General features: G+C 45.0%; 1 protein-coding gene across 7 annotated transcripts in view; it reads left to right on the forward strand.

The window, feature by feature from the left end:
• NCOA2 (nuclear receptor coactivator 2) overlaps nucleotides 1-23632 on the forward strand; it is a 1201189-nt gene that overhangs the window by 128561 nt on the left and 1048996 nt on the right. For all 7 annotated transcript variants that reach the window (XM_085605462.1, XM_085605466.1, XM_085605468.1 and 4 more), the window contains one exon: nucleotides 13237-13373. The gene's annotated coding sequence lies outside the window, so the exon portion shown is untranslated. The remainder of the gene's footprint in view (nucleotides 1-13236; nucleotides 13374-23632) is intronic.

A 23632-nucleotide genomic window follows, 5' to 3' on the forward strand; every position in this document is an offset into this window, starting at 1 on the left:
TAATATTCTGTTGGTAAGGAGAGTAGGATGGATTGCCCCTACTAAGAAGAGTTTTCCTATTGATTGTGTAATCAGTAACGGTAGATTTACAAACTTGGCTTATAGTTTCCTATGGAAAAGCGGGTTGAGTCTGAATTGAAGGTCCAACATTGGTATTCTACAATTAGGCAACCCCCCCCGACTCTCCGCATACTGACGAAAGTCACCAGTTGGAGGCCCCCAACACAGAGAAAAGGAGACTCTTTGGAACCTGTAAGAGTAGATAATCGCTTTGCACCACTGTCCGATTTATCTGAGATGGACCACCAGTTGTCCAACTTTGCTTCTTTAGTTTTGCATACGGTGAATCCAAGAGCCAAAAGAATTCATGGAGGGAATGGCCTTGGAGCAAAACACTGTAGACTTTGTGTGGGGAATATTGCTGGATATAGTGCTAAAACCTCGGATAGGGAATGGTTAGAGTAGATTAGTTTAAAAAAATAAAAAATTGGGGAGACAATTTATTGATTTTCAATACATTGGAGAATGCTAGAAGCAAAGCAAGTACAAACCTATTGTAGCATACAGTACTCTTGCCTCCCCTCCAGTGCTCCCTCCCACCAGTCCCCCCCCCATACATTGATAAGTTTGACATTATTGTTCAAGAAACCTGAGCTCTGACTGATATTGTGTGGGAGCGTTTTCTTAGTTTGTGTTTGCCCCCTGTTTCCTTTCAATGTGAAAGATCTATGGGAGGACTGGCCCTTCTTTGCGCTCTACTTTATTTGCCAAGGTATTTTTATTTTTTTTTGTTTGAAACCGTTTATTGCAATCTCAAGAATACACAAGTATGGGCCTACAACCTTCCGGCCGGCCGCTAGAATGACAGGAGCATATGACATACGTTAAAAAAACACTTGGCCTTGCAGAGAAGCAGAATCAGGAGGTATCAACGTCGTGGGCCACATCACTCTGACCCCACAATACGGTTTCATTTTATACAAACAACACGAAAAATCACACCCGCAAGGCAACCCGCAATCGAAAGTAACAGCACGTGCTCCCCGAATGGGGGACCCCAGCCATCCACAGGAGTCTAAAGAGGGGAAGGGGAACAGATCGAGGACTGGGGGAACTCTGTGCCCGGGGCTGAGGAAAGGAGTCAACTAAGGGGACGGGGTTGGTGAGGCACCAGGCAGCAGTGGTGGCGCGCAGATACCCCCGCGGTAGGCGTTCCAGGGGCCCCATACTTTCACCCATGCCCCAGGCTTACCCCTCGCCACATACACCACCTTTTCTCGGAACATGCACCAATCCATGTGTTCTTTCCAGGCCGACACCGCCGGGGGCCTCTGGGATCCCCACAGTTGAGCAATGTCACGCTTAGCAATCATATATCCCAGAGTCACCCATCGCGTCTGCGGAACCGAGTAGTCAGTTGGTTCCCACACATTCAGCAGGCATCTCCTCGCTTCAGGCAGCAGCGCGACATGCGTAACCACTCGCAGGACCTCATGCACACCACGCCAGAATCGCTCCACCTTCGGGCATTCCCACAAAATATGCAAAAAAGTAGCCAAAGCACCACACCCACGCTTACACAACCCATCCTCAGCATAGCCCATACGCAGAAGCCTTGGCCCCGTCATGTAAACCCGGTGGAGTATCTTAAGCTGGACGAAGCGAAGGCGAGCCGGTATGGCCACCTCCTTCGGAGAGGCCACCGTGGAAATCCAGTCCTCGTCGTCCAACTCCAGCCCATCGGCAACCCAAGCCTCGCGGAGGCCAGTCAGCAAGCCCGATCGGTCATTAATCAATTTTTTGTAAATAAGGGAGATCGTGCTGTCCGGAACGTGGCCGTCCAGCACCCTATCCTCCAGGGGGGAGGACTCCGGGATGGAGGCGACGTCTGGGAAGACGGAGCCCAGTGCGTGACGGACCTGCAAGTACCGAAAGTATTCACTGCCCTGCAGCTGAAACTCCGTCTGCAGCGTCTCGAATGTTTTAAATCCCCCCCTCGTCCAGAGATCCCCCACTTTACTGATGCCTATCGTGTCCCACCTCTCGAAGCCCTTCGAGGTCCACAGGGAGCCCAATCTCTCAGACGCGTACAACGGTGATGCCCGGGTCAAACGGTCCTTCCACCCCATAGCTGCGTTAGCCGCGTGCCATACTCGCACCATGACACGCGTAGGTCCCGTTAGGCGGGGACCGGGCGCGCCAGAGTAGAGCGCTCGATTATAGTCGCCACCAGGCAGGAGCATCTTGTCCATTTCAAATGCCGGGTTTAAGGCGGGCCCGTAAAGGCCATGGTTAATTGCAGCTAGCTGGGAGGCCCAGTAATACCGTTTAATATCCGGGAGGGCAATCCCCCCGTCGTACCATGGGAGCGTCAACTTCGCCAGGGCAATACGCGGCCTCCCGTCCCAGAACAGGCGGCGCTGTAGACTCTCCACCTCACGGAAGTAGCGCGCTGGGACTAAATCCATAGTGTTCTGGAGAGCGTACAGGAAGCGTGGCAACGACATCATCTTAAACAATGCCGCCCGGCCGAGCGGCGAAAGCGGCAGGCGCCGCCAACGCGCGACGTCCTCCTTCAAGCGCTGGAGGGGGGGAAGCAAATTCCGCTCGTAGCGGGCCTCCGGGTCCAGAGTAATATAAACACCCAGGTACCGAAACCCCTGAGAGGCAATCTGGATCGGACAGCCCCGCGGGAGGACGGGAGCCTCCCCGGAAAGCACATACACACATGATTTAGCCCAGTTGATGACAAGGCCTGAGTTGCGGCCGAATGAGCGCAAAACATCAACCAGGACAATCAGTGATTTACGCGGGGAGGCTAGGTACAAAAGGATATCGTCAGCGTATAGGGACACGCGGTCCTCATACTCGGGGGTCCAACGGAGACCACGGATGGAAGGGTGCCACCGCAGCCACTCCGCCAGGGGTTCCAAGGCCAGCGCGAACAGGAGCGGCGACAAGGGGCAGCCCTGTCGCGTGCCCCGTCCCAGCTCGAGTGGGACCGATACTCTTCCATTCACCACCACCTGCGCCAAAGGGCCCGAATACAACAATTTGACCCAGCTGATGAACCCCGGGCCAAATCCAAACTTCGCCAGCATTGCCCAAATGTATGGCCACTCGAGCGTGTCAAACGCCATGGTGGCGTCTAAGGACGCCAATACGGCCGGCTCCCGCACAAACGGGACACGCGCGAGCACCCCGTGCAAGCGCCGCAGATTGAGGGCCGTGTTGCGATGGGGAATAAAGCCGGACTGGTCTTGGTGGACCAGATCGCCCACCACGCCGACCAGCCAGTTGGCTAGCACCTTGGCGAGGATTTTGGGCTCCGCATTCAAGAGCGAGATGGGCCGATAGGATGTAACCCGGTCCCGGGGTCTCCCTTCCTTGTGGATCACCACGATTGTAGCCAGACGCTGGTCCGGCGGGAGGGAGCCCAGCGAGTGGGCCGCCAGGAACATCGCGCGGAGATGGGGCGCCAGTACATCCGGTCGCAGCTTATACAACTCGATAGGGATGCCGTTCGGGCCCATGGCCTTGCCGGATGCGACCGAGCGTATGGCGAGGGCAATTTCGTCGGAGGTGGGAGCGGCATCTAACGACACCCTGTCCTCCACCGAAAGGGAAGGCAGCGCGATATCCCTAAGCAGGGCATGGGAATCCTCCTCCGAGCAGGGAGAAACCGGGGAATACACATCGCGGAAATAATCCGCAAAACAAGAGACAATGTCTTCTGGCTCGGTGACACGCACACCATCCATCCTCTCAATCAGCGGGACCACACGACTCGCTCTCTCCTTCTTATCCAACCACGCAAGCAGTTTACCAGCCTTATCACCCACATCATACAGTCGCCCCTGTCGCTCTCTACTGAGGCCCCTGGCCGCCTCCGTGACGAGGGCCCTGTAGGCCGCCTGCTTAAGTTGTAGGACATGTAGTGCAGCATCCGTCACCCCACCCTCTAGATCACCCTCCAATTCAGCAATTTCGGCCTCCACCCGGGTCACCTCCTCCTGCTCGCGCCTCCGGGCATGGGAGATAAAGGAGAGGGCCTCCCCTCTAAGAACTGTCTTGAAGGCTTCCCACAGGGAGATAGCCGAAGGGACGGACCCCACATTCTCATCAAAATACCGCTGCAAGGATTTAATCAAATCAGCGCGAATGGTGGGGTCGCGCAGGTACCAGGCGTTGATTGGAGCTACCCTGCCCTCCCCCCTCGGGAAGACATCAAAGTGCAACAGGAGCGGGGAGTGATCTGAAATACCCCGCGCCAAATGGCGTACCTCTCCTACCCTCCCCACATAGGCCGCAGGGACAAGGACATAATCAAGCCGAGAGAGGCTACCATGGGCACCCGAGTGGAAAGTGTACTGCAGCTGCGTGGGATGTTTTAAGCGCCAGCAGTCCACCAATCCCAGTGTATCCAGAAAGCCGGACAGCCACGCCTGCGCCCGGGGGAGGTCCCTAGGGGGGTGGCGATCCACGGTCCCAGAAACCACCGCATTGAAGTCCCCCCCAACCACCAGAAGCCCCCCCGGAAGGTCAAGAAGGAGGCGCCCCAGGTCTGCAAAAGTGGTAGACTGTAACCCCGGTGGGACGTACACTGATACAAAGACAACTACTTTGCCCTCCATTCTCCCCACTAAGACAGTGTAGCGTCCCCTCTCATCATGGCGCACCTCGTCTACTTCCAACGGGAGCGAGTTCTTCACCATGATGCCCACCCCCCGTGAGCCCGACGTGAAGCCCGAGTGGGCCACCAAACGATAGCCACGCCGATTCATGGCACAAAAGGAATTACCAATAAGGTGTGTCTCCTGCAGAAAGACCACATCTGGCGAAGTTCGTTTCAGATACTGCAGGACCACACCTCGCTTGAACCTATCCCCCAGTCCATTAACGTTCCAAGACAATAAAGTCAGGTCCCTACCCCCCATCACGTACAGAAGCCATCATTCGTCCCCCTGAGAGCACCTTAAAAACACCAATACAATAAAGGGTTTGCCTTGCGGTAAAAACAAACAACACCCCACCCCAACCCACCCATCCCAACAAAACTCCCCCCTCCCTGCACCCCTGCATGAGCCCAAACAGCCCCCCCAAAGTGCAGTGTGCCTGTCGCCCCATAAATGATTAAACTAACTAGTCCCCCAGAGGAGGAGGGAGAGCCCCCAGGAGACCCCGTACTACCTCCACAGGAGGGGAATTTACACGAACAGTCAAAAGTGACGATAATGTTGTCCAGCGCGAGGCCTACTATTAGTCCCTCAGTCCTGATCCGGCGAGCCCTCCCCTCCAACCGCGCCCCCCCCCACCCCCCCGGCCCCGATCCCCGGGCAAAGAGTCCAACCAGTCCCCGGCCGCTTCGGGACGATCAAAAAAGTGCGTGCGGCCATCCACCTCCACCCGCAACTTAGCTGGAAAAAGCATCGCATACTTGAGGTTCAGGTCCCGTAGACGACGTTTAACTCCGAGAAAGCTCAGTCTCTGCTTCTGGACCGCTGGGGTGAAATCAGGATAGAAGTTAACGTCCATTTTGTCGAGTCTGACCGGTCCTTGTAGCCGAGAAGTCTGCAGGATAGCGTCTCTGTCCCGAAAGTTGAAAATCCGGGCAATGAGAGGCCTCGGAGGGGCTCCGGCCTTAGGTCTTCCTCCGGGAACCCTGTGGGCACGTTCCACCGCAAAGAATTTACTCAGCCCCCGGGGCTGGAGATGGGTGAGAATCAGGTCCTCCACAAACAGGTCCGCCGCCGCCTCCTCACGTCCCTCCGGCACCCCGACAATGCGGACATTGTTCCTCCGGGCCCGACCCTCGGAATCTTCCAGTCGACGATCCATCAGGGCGCTCGCCTGGCCAAGCCGGCGCACCTCCTTTTGGAGGGCCGCCACGTCAGTTGTGAGGCCCGAGGTGGTGTGGGCCAAAGAATCGACCCGGTCATTGGTCTTGGATAAATCGGCCCTCACCAGGCCAACATCCACGTGGACCGAGTCAATCTTCTGCGCCAGTGTGTCAAAGCGCTGGTCCACCGAGGCCTTCATCTCGGCGATAGCGCCCATGACATCTCGCAGGGTCAGATCCGCGGGCAGAGCAGGAGCATCAGTTGGGCCCTCAGGGGACCTACGCGGCACCTCAGGAGATCCCTTCTGGAGGGTGTAGCGGTCCATGTTGTTGGACTGATGGGCTGCGCCACGGCGGGTCGATTTCACCTTTGCCCGGTCGCCATCTTGCTTTGTGGACATGGTTTCAGTCCCCAAATCGTGCCAATCACCTCGGAAAAGGCCGACAAACCAGTTCACAGGCTCCGGGGGGGGGCAACCACAGGTCCGCAGGACAGATCACAGCCGGCGGGCCGGCAGGGCACCCCAACGAGGCCACACCACCGCACACCGCCCCGCAACCCAACCTCGCCTACGCAGCAAGGAGGGTGCAAAAGCGAAAGTGAAAGTGCGGGGTACGCGAGTCGCCCGGCCCTGCCCGCCGCTGTTGATCACTTTGTCTCCGGATCGCCCCACAACTCCAATCCGGGGGGCCGGCGTGGAGAAGGCCGCAAACCTCACTCGGTGCTCCCGCCGGTGTCCGAGGTCCAATTTGGAAGCGGAAAACGGGTGACACCTCAGCTCGGGCTCACCAACACAGTCCCCTCATCTAGGACAGGATATTGTCAGGATTTATGTAGGAGGTCACGGAGGTCCTCGGGAGCCTCGCACCTACGCGGCCATCTTGGTTGCGCGCTAGGCTCCTCCTCCCTGCCAAGGTATTTTTGATAAAGCTTACAAACCCAGGCATTCAAGTTATTTGGGTTGTTCATCATGACACTTTCAAATATTTCTTAATTAATTGAAATAATTGTGTCAAGTGGAGAAGAATGGTAGTGTTGTTAGTTTGTTCAAGGTTTTTGGTATTCTTAGTTACAGATGCTCTATTGCACATAACTGTTTTAGAATAATTTTGGGTGGTGATTTTAATAAATAAATGTGCATGAGTCTTACTTTGCAAAACCCCTTATCCATTAAGGATGAATAGAAGTATCAGTTGACTGTGGATGCCGGGGGGAGGGTGATGCTTTACAGGATGTTAGTCAGTTACACCGAAGTATTAGGCAGTGCGGACTGTCAAAGCTCTATGTTTTTGGAACGAGTAGGGCCACCACCACGGACTACAGTTTATATACTCTAACCTGATTCTGACTATTGTGAAAGGGGGAACGGTGGAGAATTGCGCTAGCGATCATCACCCTACCACTTTGGTCTATAGGGCCCCAAAAGTCACTCCTCTATAGGTGTTAAAGCAGTAGATAAGGGACTCTGTCTTAAATGGCGTGCTGCTGATTTTGCCACTGTTTGTGAGACTTATCAATACCAATTTCCCTTGTTTATGAGCACATTTTTGATTGAACTAGCGGTGCATGAGGATTTTGTTGAAACCTTTTTTAATCTGGGGGCAATATAAATAACGTTTGTTGATAACTGTTGACACTGGCCCTAAACCAGAACGAGTTGGCTTAATGGTATTTGTAGATCTATAAATCTCAAAGTAAGGAATCAGGAAGTTAAAAGGGATACCTGGGAAAGACTTATTAGTGCATGGTCAACAAAAGATAAAGGTGGCTTTTGGAAGATTGTCAACTAGGGTGATCCTCTCACAGACAAATGGAGGATATAGGTAACATTATTTCTGCTAATAAGTGGGTGTCTCATTTCAAATCCATCTACAGGCTCACTCCAGCTGAACACCCTGTCTAATGATGCTTTTTCTAATAATAATGTGCTAGCCATATCGTTCACTTTAGGAGGCAATCTAGCTGTTGTTTCAAGTCCTAGCAAGAAGGCTCCAGGCCTGGATGGCGTTTCAATGGTTCTTCTATAAAGCATGACCGGAGTTTTTACTCCAGTTATCACTAACGCCCTTAATTATGCTGCTTGCTTTCTTTAAGTTACCGAGCTCTTGGCTCTCCGCTATTATCGTACCTGTTTTTAAGAAAGGTAGCAGGCAAAATTCGCGGTCATTTCCCTGCCAGACTCCAGTGTAATAATACTGGGTCATATAGTCTGGAGGAGAATCTTGAGGTGGCCCGAGACCCATGGTGTCATTACCCCCCTTTCAGAATAGGTTCAGAGAAGGGACCAAGCTTAAACCGAACACTATTAATTAAGAAATATACTATGGCTTAGAAGTGGGCTTTATATCTGGCATTTATGAACCTTAGCTCCGCTTTTGATCGGGTCAATTAATTCAAAACTTTGTTCGGGTTAGTTGATCATTGCTATAAGACATTCTAAGTGATCTAGGATTGGAATCTGAATTTGAGTTTCTTGGAGCCCTTCATCAACACCTTATTGCCTCTGTCTGTTATGGTCCTGGGGGTGAGTGCCCTGATAAAACCAAATTGAGACTAGACTGAGATGTGAGGTAGGGTTGTGTGCTTGCACCAATTTGTTTTATTTTTATATATTAATAAATTGCATGATTATCATACTTGCATGGATGTTATCTCACAAAAATTAAGAATTCTCCAGTGGCTGCCCTACTGTATGTGGAAAACTATGTCCTAATTTTACAGACCCCTCCTGGTCTCAAAATACAAATAGATAATTCTGTGACTTTTATGGATATCCTTGAGCTGGAAGAATTTTACTAAAACACATTTTATGGCATCGGGCAAGCAACCATTGTGGATTCGACCCATCTTTATTTAGGGGAGACTGTTGAAAAGGATCCATAGTTTCCCTTATTTGGCCATCACATTTGACTCCCAATGTAATTGGAGGCCTTGCTTTACAAACACGATTAATACATTTTCCCAAACAACAGGGGCTCTGTTCGCCAAAAATTGAGGCTCAAAGCCCTCTCATGTGATTTTGTAAATATGTAAACTCAAGTGTTTGCCTGTTTTGACCTTTTGGGGCACCTATTTGGGGCTATAGATCAATTGATTGCCTACAGGGTGAAGTAAATAGGTTCTGTAGAAAATTGTACACAAAGAGCAGGGGCTTCCCTATGTAATGGATGAAATCAGGCTCACCCCAATAAGGCTCTGGCTATAGGTCTGGATCTGTGATACAGCTAGCCTCAACAGAGACATCATTGAGGATTGTTTGACCTGTGCTTACGGCGATGAAATATCTTGGCTAAATTATGTTAAAAAACTGACCAATGAACTTGGAAGATCAGATTTGTTCCTCACCCCTGGGAGGATCACCAACAGAGATAAAAACATGGGGAAGGAAAAGTATTGTACAAGAAGGAAGAGTGATAGAGAGAATGCCTGGAATTATCAAAACCTTCGGTCCGGAATTTTGTATTCATCAAAGCCCCCCCCCCCCCCCCCTCCCTCCCTCCTCATATGGGTCATGCAGTTACTGGGATGATAATGTCTGGGAGCAAAATGTATTGACAAGACTCCGGCTGGACGTATTTGGTCGCTCCTATCCTTTCCTTTCGGCCAATATAACTCCTCTACTATTTTAGCCAGTACAGGTGATGAATTTTCAGCTCAGACTTTGATTCACTTTCTTTTTCTGCGGGCGTTTGTAACAGTTTACTGAATAATATTTAAGATCAGTTTTGTAACAGCAAGGTTTTAAACAATTTAGACTAGCTTTGTATTTTCTGATATCATAGAGTGTATTTAACAGTTTGCTGTGCTGCAGGCAGTTTTTTAAAAATCGTTTGTATGTCACTGGAAAAGTGGGATATTCTGACATTATGCTCATTGTCCGTTACCTTTTCTTACTTGTCTTTTTTGTACTTTAAATCTAATGGCAACATACAGATATTTTTATATGTAGTACTGTGAGGGCGTTTTTAACTGTATGGGTTGTATACGTTTTTTTAAGTCCTTTGTAATATTTATTTTACTTTTATGGCAATTTGTATTAGCCGAATAAAGCTTGATTGATTGACTTACAGGAATTCACATTTACAAAAATATGCCTGGAAATTCCTGAAAACCGTACTCCTAAAACTTTTGTGAATTTCATTTTCATATGATCAAATATACAGGTATATATTTGCTCTTGCAAATTTGCTGAGCAATTGCAAAATCAATGTTTATACACATTCCACCTTTTTATTTATAAACAGATTTTATTGTGTCAAATATCAAATACAAGGCAGAGCTCTGTAACCCAGAAGACTTCTGCCACAATATATAATGCAGAATAATGACATTGACATTTAGATTATATACTTTCAGAAAAAACAAGAGAACATAAATAATATATAACCCCCCTCCCGTTGCACTATTTCATCACTACATCGTTAACGCCACTCTGCCACCCGCTCCAACAAACAAAGGTTATCATCGTGTCTGTAGTCCCTCACTCCCTCCTTTTATATCCGACCCTGGAAAAAGCTCTACTTCCTCCATTGTCTGGATTTCACTCCCAACCTTTTCCATTATGGGAAGAGGTGGAGGAGGAGTTTGTCAACACCCTTAAATATAGAAAGTTAGTGGGTGTGCAAAGACTCACAGGGTATTAAAAACTTGGAACTACTGCTTCCCATCTACTTTCTGCCCCTTTATGTAAAGATGCAGAAATGTGGGGAAATTAGAGTTGGCTACAATGCAATAGATGATATAAAAAAAGCACATAATCAGAGAAGCCTTATGCACCAGAAGACTATCTGGTAAGCCAAGTCTTGCAAGGGATGCTCTTGCTCAAAGTCAAGGACTCTGGCCCGCTCCCTCTCTTAGGTCTGACTGCGACAGGTCCTTGCCACAATTCAAACCTTAAAGTCAAAATCCAAAAAGAAATGCAAGCAGTCCCGATGGGCCTTATCTCAGCCTTGCCAGTCTCTGTCTGAGAATTTGTGAGAATCTCAGGTTACCCCATGGTCTCGCTCGAGTTCCCCATAGAGGGGAGCATATCCATGCCTGTTTTTGCCATGTCGAAGCCAGCAACTGCTCCACTGATACCAAAGGAGGATGTTGATCCTAGTTCTGACTCTGAGCCAAATCAGTCTTTCTCGGCTGAAGCCACGCTAGAGCCTCAGTCCCTACATGCCCAGCCCCCATACACTCAGGCTTTTAAGACAGCACCTTCATCTAGGAGCCGCAATGCAGTGCTGCAACAACTTCTCAGATCGTACTCTGACCCGAGCCAACCATCGTTTGGTGATGATGATGATGGGGACACATTTGTCCCTCATTATTGACATATAATAGGCCAGTGGTCTGGACAAAGGGCTTTTTCACCCCTAGCCCTTTCACTGAAAAATTACTTTATTTGCCATGTAGAGGGGTGGCTGAAGTCTTCAACCTACAATTTCCTCCCATTGGGCTAAAAACCAGCATACCCAGGGAAGTGTGACAATCCTTATTTCAATCCCTACTGCTGTTCAACGAGGCCCTAACCAACATCCTCATGGGCACTTGGATCAAGATTATTCTTGGCAACCTTTGGTGGCACGTCATCACAGACCTGCTCCGTTGACCCTTCTTAATGCAACACCTTTCCCCTGAGAACCTGGTAGTGTCTCTGTTATCAGGGTTGTTATCAGTTATTTTCCTAATAGCCCTCTGGGCAGGGAGTTGAAAAGAATTGAGACGGTGCATGACATTGGTCCCTAAAGCTAAGACCAATCTTAAGAAAATGTACACTAAGTAGATGACTAAGATCATTGCATGAGCTCACTTTTACTTTTCTGCTGTGTCTCAAAGCCAGAGCATGACGAATAAGGGTGACTTTACAGGGGCAGCAAACTATTAAATGCCTTGTCAGCCAAGATTTAACATCAGTGGTCTACATATTTTTAGGCCGAGCCTGGGCAGCGCATGCGCTGCTCTGTGAGGCATGCTTTATTCAGGTATGAACGTGAAGCTCCGCACACTCCGTCCATATTTTTCATTGGCTTGTGTCATTGTGCTTTGTAAATGTTGGCTTCTGGTTTGTTGATGGGCTTATTAGGCCTCCCTAGTACCTTCCTGACTTCTGTTGTTACCTCCCATGTGGGCTGGCCCTTTTACATGTCCTAACTCAGGAGCTTTCTTTAGCAGTTCAGAGAACTATTTACTTAAATAATGTACACAGCAATCGCGGGATGCCAGCTTCAGTAATGGCGACTGCTTCCTACCAGACTTTTCATTTGCATTTCTTGTTTTGTTTGCGGCTCACTGCGCTACTTTTATTTACTTTTAATGTAATTACTTTTAATTTATTTACAGTGGCGGCCACGTGGGTATGTGCAGTTTGCCATACTCTCTGCTGCTCCGTCGTGTTTAGTAACTCAGCGCGACGCCCGCTTGATGGGCGTCGCGCTAAAACCTTTAAATGTGCTCCCCCCCTCCCACGCTGCACGGATGCCCGCAAAGGGGCGCTTGCTTAATTAAAGAAATCTGCTTGTTTTGTTTAAAAGTGCTCCATACTGCGCTTTCACTTTAATGGCCGCTGTGCCCCTTTCTTTAGATGTGGCTCGTCTAAAGAAAGGTGCGGGGCCTCTATTAATGTGAAACCGCAGCATTGGACGCTCTTACAAAACAAAAAGCATTTTTTTGTCAACTTGACAAGCAGTTACTTTTTTTTGTAAAAGAGCTCCATACAGTGCTTTCACTTTAATGGCAGCCGCACCCCTTTCTTTAGACGAGCCGAGTCTAAGGAAAGGGGCGCGGCCCCCATTAACTTGAAAGCGCGGCATGGGGCCCTTTTCCAAAAATTGCCTTTGAAATGCAATTGGGGGGGAGGATGTAGCTTTATGGCTAGAACGGTCGACCTCGAAGCTGGGGAACCGGGTTCGAGTCTCTGCAATGACTCTCAACAGCCTGTGATTCTGGGCAAATCACTTAATCTACTGTGCCCAACAAAAATGATTGTGTCAGTCTGTAATGCAACTGGTGCTTTGTAAAGCACTTTGATACCCGATTGCTTCGGGTCTAGTTTGCGCTGTATGGAAGTCTAAAAATAAAAAAATAGGTCTCACTTTTGCAAGAGTTTAAGTTTAAAAGTTTAAGTTTTGTCATGTACAATGCCAATAGCTCAAAGTTTCGTAAATGCGAGACCTATTGCATTGCAAATGCTTGTTTTTTTTCATTATAAAGAAACTCAAAATTCAGCTGTTAATAACAGTTTCGTTACATCATGACAAATGCCTAACTTTTGCTTTAACCTCATACCTTCAACTTAAATCCTGCCTCTAAACAAGACACACATCTGGTCAAGTAAATGCAGTTTCTTCGGAATTAATTTATTCGCATTACTATAAAAAAAAAAATTGATTTGCATCTTGCTTTGTTTTAGGATTGGTATCGGAAACAGTGACACTTGGTGATCTTCTGCTGTATGGTAGGATTTCCATATAGTGTGATTCTTGAAGATTAGCTTCTTTCAATGGATACAGCGTGAACCATCTTCGTTGGATGTTTCTCATCTCCAAGGTATGCAAGCTTTTTATTTTTAAATTATCAGGCAATTGAAGCCTTGGTGTCTACTGTGAAATACCAGGAAGTTTTTATATCTTCTTAGACGGACAAAGTAGCCACAAATGTATGGTGTCTGAAATTCCGTTTTTTATATTGCATGGTTATTGCACAGTACATTGGTAGGAATCGCATCTCTGGTATATATAACACGTAATACTGACCTTTAGTAGTTGGCATCATGTAGAGCATTAGTAGATTATTTTTCTCACTATGTCTACTCTAAATATCAAATTAGGAGAACAGAATTTAGGAAAATGTGATGGCTAATTTCAAGTTTGTGTGTTTATTGCCGGACCTCATTTATTGAATAGTTATCCTCTGCATGGTGTTGCAGAGTGAGCTCAAAGGTTCTGTATTTAGGTGTATAACGTACTAATTGGCCCGTGCTGGGAAAAGCAGAACACAGCTCTTGGGGAAAACCTAATTGTATCTTTTATTTAAATACTCTGAGAAACGAACCCTCTGGAGCTATAAAACATTGCTTTCAACCTTCACATATTCCGTTCTTCTTTCATTTCATTGATTCACAGAGCTCAAACCGATAATCATTCCAAGAGAGCAGAACTCGTTGAATATGTTTGTTACGTAGTGGTAACCTAACCAGTCGCGGCTTGCAATGGGGGGGGGTTAGGGGGTCACGCGGTTGTTACTGCAGGGGGTAAAAATAAAACTTACCTGATCTCGGTCCCACGCCGCATCTGCTCCTGGGCCAGTCCTGAACAGGAACAGACATACTCCCTCCCCTCCTGTAGCCAATCACAATGCTGCAATGGCAGCGTTGTGATTGGTGCGGAGTCCCGGATAGCGCCCAGCCGGGCACCTGTAGGGAGGCCATTTTCTCTATGTTGGCTGCATGCAGCCTACATAGAGAAAATGTAGAGTGCACATTGCTGCTTTGGTCGGCCCCAGGGACGACCAAACCAGTCTGGGTACTCACAGTGGTGCAAGCCACTCCTCCCTGACCCGCCTGCCCCCAACCAGGCATATCCTCCCTCCCGCCCCCAACCAGGCATACCCCTGCATTCTGCTTTCTCGCAGCGCGAGAAGCAGAAAATAAAATGGTATTTAAAAAATACCATTTTATTTTCTGCTTTTGGCGCTGCGAGAAAGAAGTGGAGCAGCGCTCCTCTGCCCTAATGGAAGAGCCGCCCCTGACTTAAACTCTCCCCTGCCCAGTCTGGACATGTGGAATAGCGGCCATGGATTCTTCTTCATCAGTAAACTTAAACACTTGTAGCTCCGAACAATTTCTGTCTTTGATCTTTATTCTTACATTTGCTTTATACACTAAAAGGTTTAAGTTGTACAGGCAAATGTGAAAGGAACTGGCAAGGCCCTTAATTCTCTAAATTAAATGTACATTAAAAAGTGTAATTTCTTACAGCTCACTGAGAATGATACTAAAGAATGAAATGCAAGTATCTGCCCATGCAGTTAGAAGCTTAACGTGAATTGTCCTGCAAGTCAGTCAAGATAAAGTTCATTAATGGTTTAAATGGTTCAAACTTTACATACTCCTCAAACATGTATTACAAGCCCATATGTACATGCTAAAGCTGAATGATAACATTAAAAGTAATACTTGTTTGCCTTTTGAAAAATGGCAAGCATTCAGTAATGCAGGTGTCTGCAAACGGGACAAAACCAGCTTGTCAGCCAGGGGCACACAAAAATTACGTTACCTTTGGTGCTTCGTAACTTTCCTCCCATGGCACTAATGCCCATTCCCCTAATACAACCTGTACCATGAACTGTTCCAACATTAATTACATTGCTAGAAAAACTAAAACTTCCCCACATGATTTACTCCCCAAACTGCTCCCCCTTTAGCTTTTGATTTACCCCTGGCTGCCTTTTTGTTCCCTTTTTTTACTGCTGTCCTGATATACCCCTCCCACGAAATTTGTTCTGAATGGCACCCTTTACGTCTTCCTGTATTTTGTGCCACGCTCACTCCTGTGTCTGGTTCTGTGTTCCTGCAGAGAAGAGAGCAAAGAGAGGAAAAAAAACACAGCTGGCTGGTTCTTGGTATTCCTGGCCTCTGCATGTTGTGTTTCCTTGAACACAGGGGTCTAAGCCTTTTTTTAAGTTTCTTATCCGCCATTAATTCATTTGTATTATAACGATAAAGGGAAGTGGATAATCAGTGGCTTATAACAACCTTGGTGGCGTTGTAATGTTAAGTGTTTTGTTGGCAGTTTGATTTGTCACGCTTCTTAGTCACTGTTGTACTAATGATTCTATAGACTGCTCAGTATTATGGGAGGAAGGGACTTTGTTTCCTTGTGTTAAGTTTATGGCTTCGGATTGTCGAGTTTGACTGTTTCATTCAGTACGTCGCAAATAGTCCGTCCTTGTTCCTGAAAATGGTCAGTTAGCCTGGTTCTAGTTGTCTAACTGCTGAAATCACTTGAGGCCTCTCGGATTTATTATTCTGGTAACGAGACTAAAGTGGATTTGGGTAGAATGTACAATTTTTTATAGATGTAAAGTAATGAAACTGCCCCAGCAATTATTTTATACAAGGAGCTATTTTCGGAACTAGTAAGTGACCTTTAATATAAAGTTTCAGGACCCCCATGTTTAAAAATAAAAACCTTTATTTAAACAAACCTTGTTTTTCATTACCTATATGCTTTACGTAACTTAATGAATACTCCTCTCTGTAACTAATTAGTTGCACTAAATGGATACTTTGAAAGGGGAAGCATATGGTTTTACATATTTATCTTGAAATGTAGTCTTTAAAAAATCCCGCCCATTTTCTCTGGCTATTATATCATTGAGTTGTGATTGCTTGTGTACTGGAATGTGGCAGTGTCACATTACCACACACATACACACCAATGCATCTGATTTTACGCACACACACAAACTCGCACACGCTTTCAGACCATGTTTCTTTCTCACAGGCTAAGCACATGATCATCCGCACGTCACATTCCTCACCTTTAAACCATGCCCCCCTCCTCAACAAACACCATCTGTCTCTTTATCTCATTTACTGTGGGACGAGCTTGCACTGCTTCTGTACATCATTGGCATTGTAATAGGTTTAGTGCGTACTCAAAATGTATTGCTTCTTTTACTGCAAATCCGTTTACCTTTTATAAAGGTGTATCAAACTCTACTTACTATTCAAGGTCTTCATTGAGGCTTTCCACTTGAATTATAATTGAAAATCCAAAAGCCTTCTCGGATATTCAAAATACTAATAGTATTGCTCTCTTTAATATTTGTCTGAACCTTTTGCTAAACTGTTTCTTCCTCTAGAGGAAACGATGTTCTCTCCATTGTTAACTTAGCGAAGGGGCACCCATGAGGATGGCACTCCAACCGAGAGAAGGATAACTGTAAATACCGATTTGACAAAATAATGAAGGTGTATCTGTCATTAGGACGAGCAAAGCTCTGCAATTCCTTTAACGTAGGTAGGAATCTAAGGTGAGATGGCTTTTGGAAGGGCTGAGTCTTGACAAAGTCACCTCATTGGCTGGAGTTCAGGTTCTTTTCATTGAAATGAGCACGCGTTTACAGGGACACTGGTTTAATTAAGGCCTTAAAAAGTAGGTTTTGTAGGCATACTGCTACTCTACGGTTATCGTTGCATTTCACCCTGACATCGGGGAGTAATTCATGCATGTGAATTTATGAAAGATCCAATGCTGATAATGTATACCATTGCTCTTTTTAGCCATGTAATTGTGATGTAGTGCACATTACAAGACCCTAATGAAGCTGTACAGTAGAACCAAAGTTGTAGCAAAAACAGAGGAAATACCTGGAATTAAAAACTCAGTCACTGTGTTTGGATTTGTTATGTTATAATGGGTCCCATTTGCTGCCTAATGATTTTGGAATGCTGTGAAAAAAAGCTTGTTCTCTTTATTAAACCTAGTGTAGAGGCTGGTGATCTAGTGTGATCACCTTTAGAATGATGATGCTTAACTTGGTCCTTCTGAAAGTCCTGCTTGGGGCGAAGTTGGTGGATACTGACTCAAGTGACAGTTTCTATACATTAACGTTTATCTCCCTTTGAGCCACAAACCTGAAACAAGAAGACCATGGAAATGTGGGGAGATAATGTGTCATAAATACGTAACCCAGGGCATTTATGTGGGCCTGGAGTTCATATTTTGCAGAAAAGGCAATAATTTAAAATGCATCAGAATACCTAATGTACACAGACCTATAAATTCCTGAAAGTATTTTCCATCCTTCCGTGAGGCACTTCGCTTTTAAAACACCATTGTGAAAAGATGTTTTAAATTGAACTGATTACTACCCAATAGCGGACTAGAAGATGTTCGCTAATTTTCAAATTTTGTTGATGACAAGATCCTGAATTGACACAGAGCACCATAAACTAGATTCTGTTGTAAATGTTTCTCCCATTTCTGCTCTGTGCACTAAGGGACGTTGGAAGCTTTCGGGGTATTACAGAGAAGGAATGTAACATCCGCAGAAAATAGATGTCTCAAAGATTGTAGACCCTCTGTAGCTCTTCAGTGACACGGATTCCTCACTTGCTCTGCCGTCGGTAGCAGGCTGCAGTGTTAGGCTTATTTTGAGTTCTTTTCTTTTTCCGCACAGAAATATTGTATTATTCTCCCCCATTTATATTGGTCTGGATGTAGGTACTGTCTTGCAAATGTAGTAAGAATTCATGACCGTAAAATGCAAGTTAACTTTTTTCACGCCCGTATTCATTTTCACAGGTTGCAATGTAACCTTTTTCGTCTTCAAAATGTTGAGAATCAGTGATGATGTTGCTTTTGAAACAAGGGTGAAGTCACACACTGAAGAATGCAGAACAAATAGTAGCTTGTTTCTAATATTGTAACTTGTTGCTTACACCAACCTTGCACCATGCTGTAATCTTGGTTCAGAAATAAGAGCGGGTTGAACACATTTTGGGGTTCATTGTGCTCTGTTACTGTAGGGTTTATTGTGTTTCACTCTTAGTAGTGAGTGCTGTGCATATGTTATTGCTGAGCCAAGGTGCTCCTTATGGATTTTGGAAAAACGTGTAGACGATGAAACGCACCTTCAGATTGGTTAACTTTTTTCTCTATTTGAGTTTCAGTAAACAGTGTTTTTAGAAAACTAAGTCTAGTTCCTCAGAAAGCATCATATTGCACTGTACACATATTGCAGACTTTACAACCTAAAAACAGTGGTAATGCTGAGCTGTGATCTTCTTAATTTGGATAAGAGGAGTATTGCGGTCCCTTATACAGTATAGGGGGGCACAGTGGAGTAGGAGCAAGGTATCGAAACTGTCATTATGTATTGCGGCAGAAACACTGTATTCTATTTGGTTGCAATGGAGCAAGGGCAACGCACTTTTAAAATGTGCATTCAGTATTGATGTGCCTTTACAATGTTCTTGTCTATAATTTTGGTACATGGAATGAGTAGAGTCCAATAGGAAGCAGAGTTTGGTGGTATGGTAAGGGTAATCAGCGCATAAAACTGATTACTTTTTGGGTCTGATACCTGTGTAGCTTTTAGTGTACCATACTTAAAACGTACAGTGGGCTTAGTCTGCCCAATGCTCATCATTGGTTGCTTTTATGGTCGTTCATTTACTTACTTCTTATTCAGGTCTTGTCTTCCTCTTCTGTTTGTCTCTTCGCTGGAGCTTATCCTCTCTACCATTCTTTTGATTGGATAGCTTGTATTCTTCTACTGCTCATATTCAGGGAACTATTTTGATCTTTCTTTCAGTAGTTCACAAGAGTGCACATTTTCCTTACAGAGGCGTGCTGCTAGGACTAAGAGGTAGTCCGCTTGCAATCGGGGATACTTTGAAAGCTCAAGACTGCATTTTCTGAAGCATTAAACATGAGCATCTGACACCTTAATTAAAGTTCAGCGAGTCTGCTAAAGTAGTACACACAGCTTTTCAGTAAAGTGTTAACAGTGTTATTTCAGTTGGTCCAAGTGTCCCTCCCTATATCGAATGAGTTGGTGTGCCTGGTGCCCAAGTCAGTAATGTGTATGTCAATATTAGGGCGGTGGATGTGAGCCGAGTGTACTCCCTTTGACACCAAAAGGGGGCAGTTCTGGCAATGCCGGGTGCGGGCATTGGAGGGAGACAGAGGTGATGGTTAAACCCTTTCAACTGGAGGATTTTTCATATGCAGTGTGAACTTGTCTGGATTCATAGTTTATGTATTGAGCCACCTTTGTTGGAAGTATAATTTAATCAATGTGGTCATTAGTTTGCAAGACCATACTGTTGATATTGGATGTTCTCTAACAGATGTTGGGCGTTGGAGGCTGTTAGACAAGGGTTTTGTATAATGAACAATAAATAGAGCCTCCAATAAATTGCAGGTAGGCCCATTGGTAAGTAGCCTACTTGTACGTTTGTTGTCATTGTTGCACTCTGCTTTTGCCATTCATCCATATATGTCCATTGGTGTTAATGTGAAGTTTAGTATATAGTACTACCATGGTCGCTGTAAAGATGCCACTCAGTGGCGTAGCTAGACCTAATGCGACCCGGGCGAACCCTAAGTTTTCAACCCGGTGCTGGTAAAAGCTGGGGGGTCGTAGGTGTGTCGGCCAACTTGTTTTCGGGGGCATGGGTGGTGGTAGTTGACGCATACAACTTGCTTACCTCTGCCGCTCCCCAAAAGAGATCCTCCCGGTTGGACCATCCGCCTCAGCTATGCCACTCCACATAATTACACTAATCAACACACAATCCCACTTCACAGAATTCCAGTACACTCACTTTCACATCATTTCAGAGTACATCATGGCACATAATTCCACCACACAAATCCACACATCACATTTCTACAACTAACTAATCCAATCCAACCTACATAATTCAACTACACACCACATACTTAACACATAGGTAAAGGACATTTCCATTTACAATGCCAATAACTCTTAACTCAAACAAATGCAAGACCTATTGCCTTTCCAATGCTTGTATTATTTACTGATCCAAATGGTGCCTGACATTGTGGATCAGTAAAAAAAACAAGAAAAAGGAAAAACATACACAAATGGTACCCACGTTATTCCATGGGTGCGACCATGCGCTGACGCAAGTGCAGATGCCTCTGGATTGATGCAGCTACGCCATCACGTGTTTTATTTTTCAGGCTGATTCTACTCTGAATCGGCTAGACGCATTTTGCTTTTATGTGATGTTGGAGTGCATTGGCAAAAAGTATTGGTCAGTGGGCCAAAAGGCCTGACCTATTGGCTTGCCAATGCTTGTTTTCACTGTTGCTGTGCTGTTCTAAGGCCCCAAGAACACTCCATTCCTTAGTTTTTTAGGTCGATCCTGGGCAGTGCTTACACTGCTCTGCAAGCCATGCTGTATTGCAGTTTTAGAATAGAAGCCCCGCCCACACACCACCCATATTTGTCATTGGCTTGTGTCATTGCCCATCGTAAATGCTGGCTTCTGATTTGTTAATAGGCATGTTAGTCCCTCCTTAGTGTACCGCCTTCTCTTCATTCATAACCTCCCATGAGGACTGACCCTTTTACTTCCGTTGTTACACGGTGAGTCTTTTTTAGTCTGTAAGCACTATTTTCTTTAAATAGTTTCTCCTACTGCAGGCACAACATGCTTTCTTGCAATATTCAGTGCGCCATGCGCACTTTCACTTTCTAAGCAGCCTGGAACAATGACGGCCACTTCTTTGAATAGGTCTCGCATAGAGTTTAAGCTTTTGGCATTGTACATGGCAATGCCTTTTTATGTGTTAATTATCAAAACATATAAATAAAAAGCATTGTCATTTACAATGCCAATATCTTAAACTCTCACAAATGCAAGACCTATTCCATTACAAATGCTTGTTGGCTGTAGAACACAGTCCAAACCACGAAAGAGCAGATTTGCTGCTAAGACCCAAATAAGCAACCTTTTATGTGACAGATGGTCATATCAAGTTAGTCTAGAATTGAGACTTTGTTGTTGTTAGATTATCAGCAATTGTTTTTCTCATAAAATATGTTCTCTTGTGCTACAACAAAAGAAGATAGTTGCATTTAACGCAAAATTAAGTATCTTTCATGAACATTTCCAACCAGTAATATGGGTAAAAACACTTTCTTCTATTTCATTGTGGAATTGCCATCCCTGAATTCTGAGGAAGAGCATTTGAGCTTGGTAAATCTGGAGTAGTGGTTTCGACACCAAGGGCAATTACCCTGCATTGCCACTCATCTTCTAACAGAAGCCTGCAAAAACCAAATTGCTATATGCTAGTCTTAAATCCAGGCAACTTTTGATTCTATCCTATTGAAAGCTCCAGAAAGATGCATTAGTTTGAAGGTTTTTTTTGTTTGTTGTCACAGCAAACATATAAATACATTGTTGACAATACCACATGTTAAAAACAAAATCTTCTACTTGGCGCTTTGCAATTTTCCTTCGTGACATGAATATACCTGACAATGCAACCCATTTCTTAATTTTTATCAATTATAACAAATGTATCATTATAGAATGTTCTTCCCAAATTCTTAATGCAGATGGAATTCATATATGTAGCAAAAGCTAAGCCTGGTCATTTGGAGACTGTATCCTTGAATTATTTGAGGTCAGCTGTGTTTCACATCTTAGTATAAATACATACTTAGTGCTAATTGGAACTATATTAATGTATTCCTTTTTGTTATTATTTCAGATATTGTTACTGTTAATTTGAATCTTTCACCGGTGAATGGTTTCAACATACACTGTTTATGTATTCTCAATTTTTCTTTATTTAATGGTTTTAAAGTACAACTATATGAAATCATTGATTAATTCAGATTGAATGTTAGAATTTATTTTAAACCTACAGTTGAATGTATTGGCTTACTTTTCTAAGACTATATTATTTTCTTTAAAAAAAAAAAAATTTTTAGTAAAATGTTCAATAATGAAAAGGTTGAATAAAATGCATGATCAAAACGCAAAGTGATTAAAATACCAATACAATTAATATTTACAAGAATATGTACTGAGAGAAGCAAACATGGAGAGGAACAGACTAATTTCTTGTGCACTGGGATGACCAGAAATGTGGGGCAGCAACTTAAAGCCTTGAGCTCTCTCCAGCATATCACTTTATTACTTTATTTATTTTTACGATTAAGCCAGTTAATCTTCGTGTCTTTATGTCTGTTTGGCAATACTGCTGTTGTGTATTCATAATACACGTGTGCGCAGGTGTGAGATATTGCCACCAATTAGAGTAAATACCAGAACAACTCTTAACGTTAATTGCAGTATTTCTGAATGCATCCCATGCGATTGTGTTGTAACGGAGTGCAAGGGGCTGTATGCATTCCTTGTGCCATTCGGGTTTTGTTGAACGCATAGTATTTTTACACAACAAGAGGAAATCATTCCCTCCCAAAAAAGCCTTAGCAAAGCCAGTATTTCTATCTTTAATGTGCCAACAGATGTAAATAAAAGTAGTAACAAATGCTGTATACACTTGTTGCATGCACAAATTACGTTTATCATGTTAAAGTTGCCCTATTAGCTTTTCCACTGTTGGGCAAAACGTAGCAAAAAAGGATTATGTTCTGTATCAAATCTATGAGGGTTGAGCGCGTAATACAGCGGTTGTAGTCAGAGCCTACTCTGTATATTTTTAAGAATTGGTAATACTGGGTCTTAAAGATCGCTGTGCTCTAAAGACAGGTCTGTAAATGATTGGAACTGTGATAGGAGAATCGTCAGATAATTACTAAGGTTTTTTGCATACCCAGTATAAAGTGGAGTTTTAAAAGTTCAGTACGTTAGTGAGCAAGCTTTTGCTACCTTGCTTTGTGTGTGTGGGGGGGGGGGCAGTAGAACCTTATTTAAATTTGCTGGCAATGTCTGTATTCGATTTGCTTGATGATTTGATTTCATTCTGCCTGCTAATGCTGTAAGCTCTGAGCACCTCTTTTGCACTTGGGGCCAGCTCCTGTCTTCCCCATTTATTTGTCTTAAAGCTAGAAGCTATGATGTCCCACCTACATACTCGATACAAAAAAGGCTACACATTACTTTGGCAAATTAAGCGTCCCTAGCCTACATAAAGATTGGAATGTTAGATCCATCATAGTGATTCCGGAAAAGAGCGTGCACACACAGAATTCCATGATAATCTCCTTCTAAGAGGATTGTGTGTATTGGTATTACTATTGAGTAATGTGCTGAATGAAATATCTCATTCCATAATGATCATCATTCT

Source organism: Triturus cristatus, chromosome 5_1 (genome assembly GCF_964204655.1).
Source record: "Triturus cristatus chromosome 5_1, aTriCri1.1, whole genome shotgun sequence".
NCBI classification, from domain to species: Eukaryota; Metazoa; Chordata; class Amphibia; order Caudata; family Salamandridae; genus Triturus; species Triturus cristatus.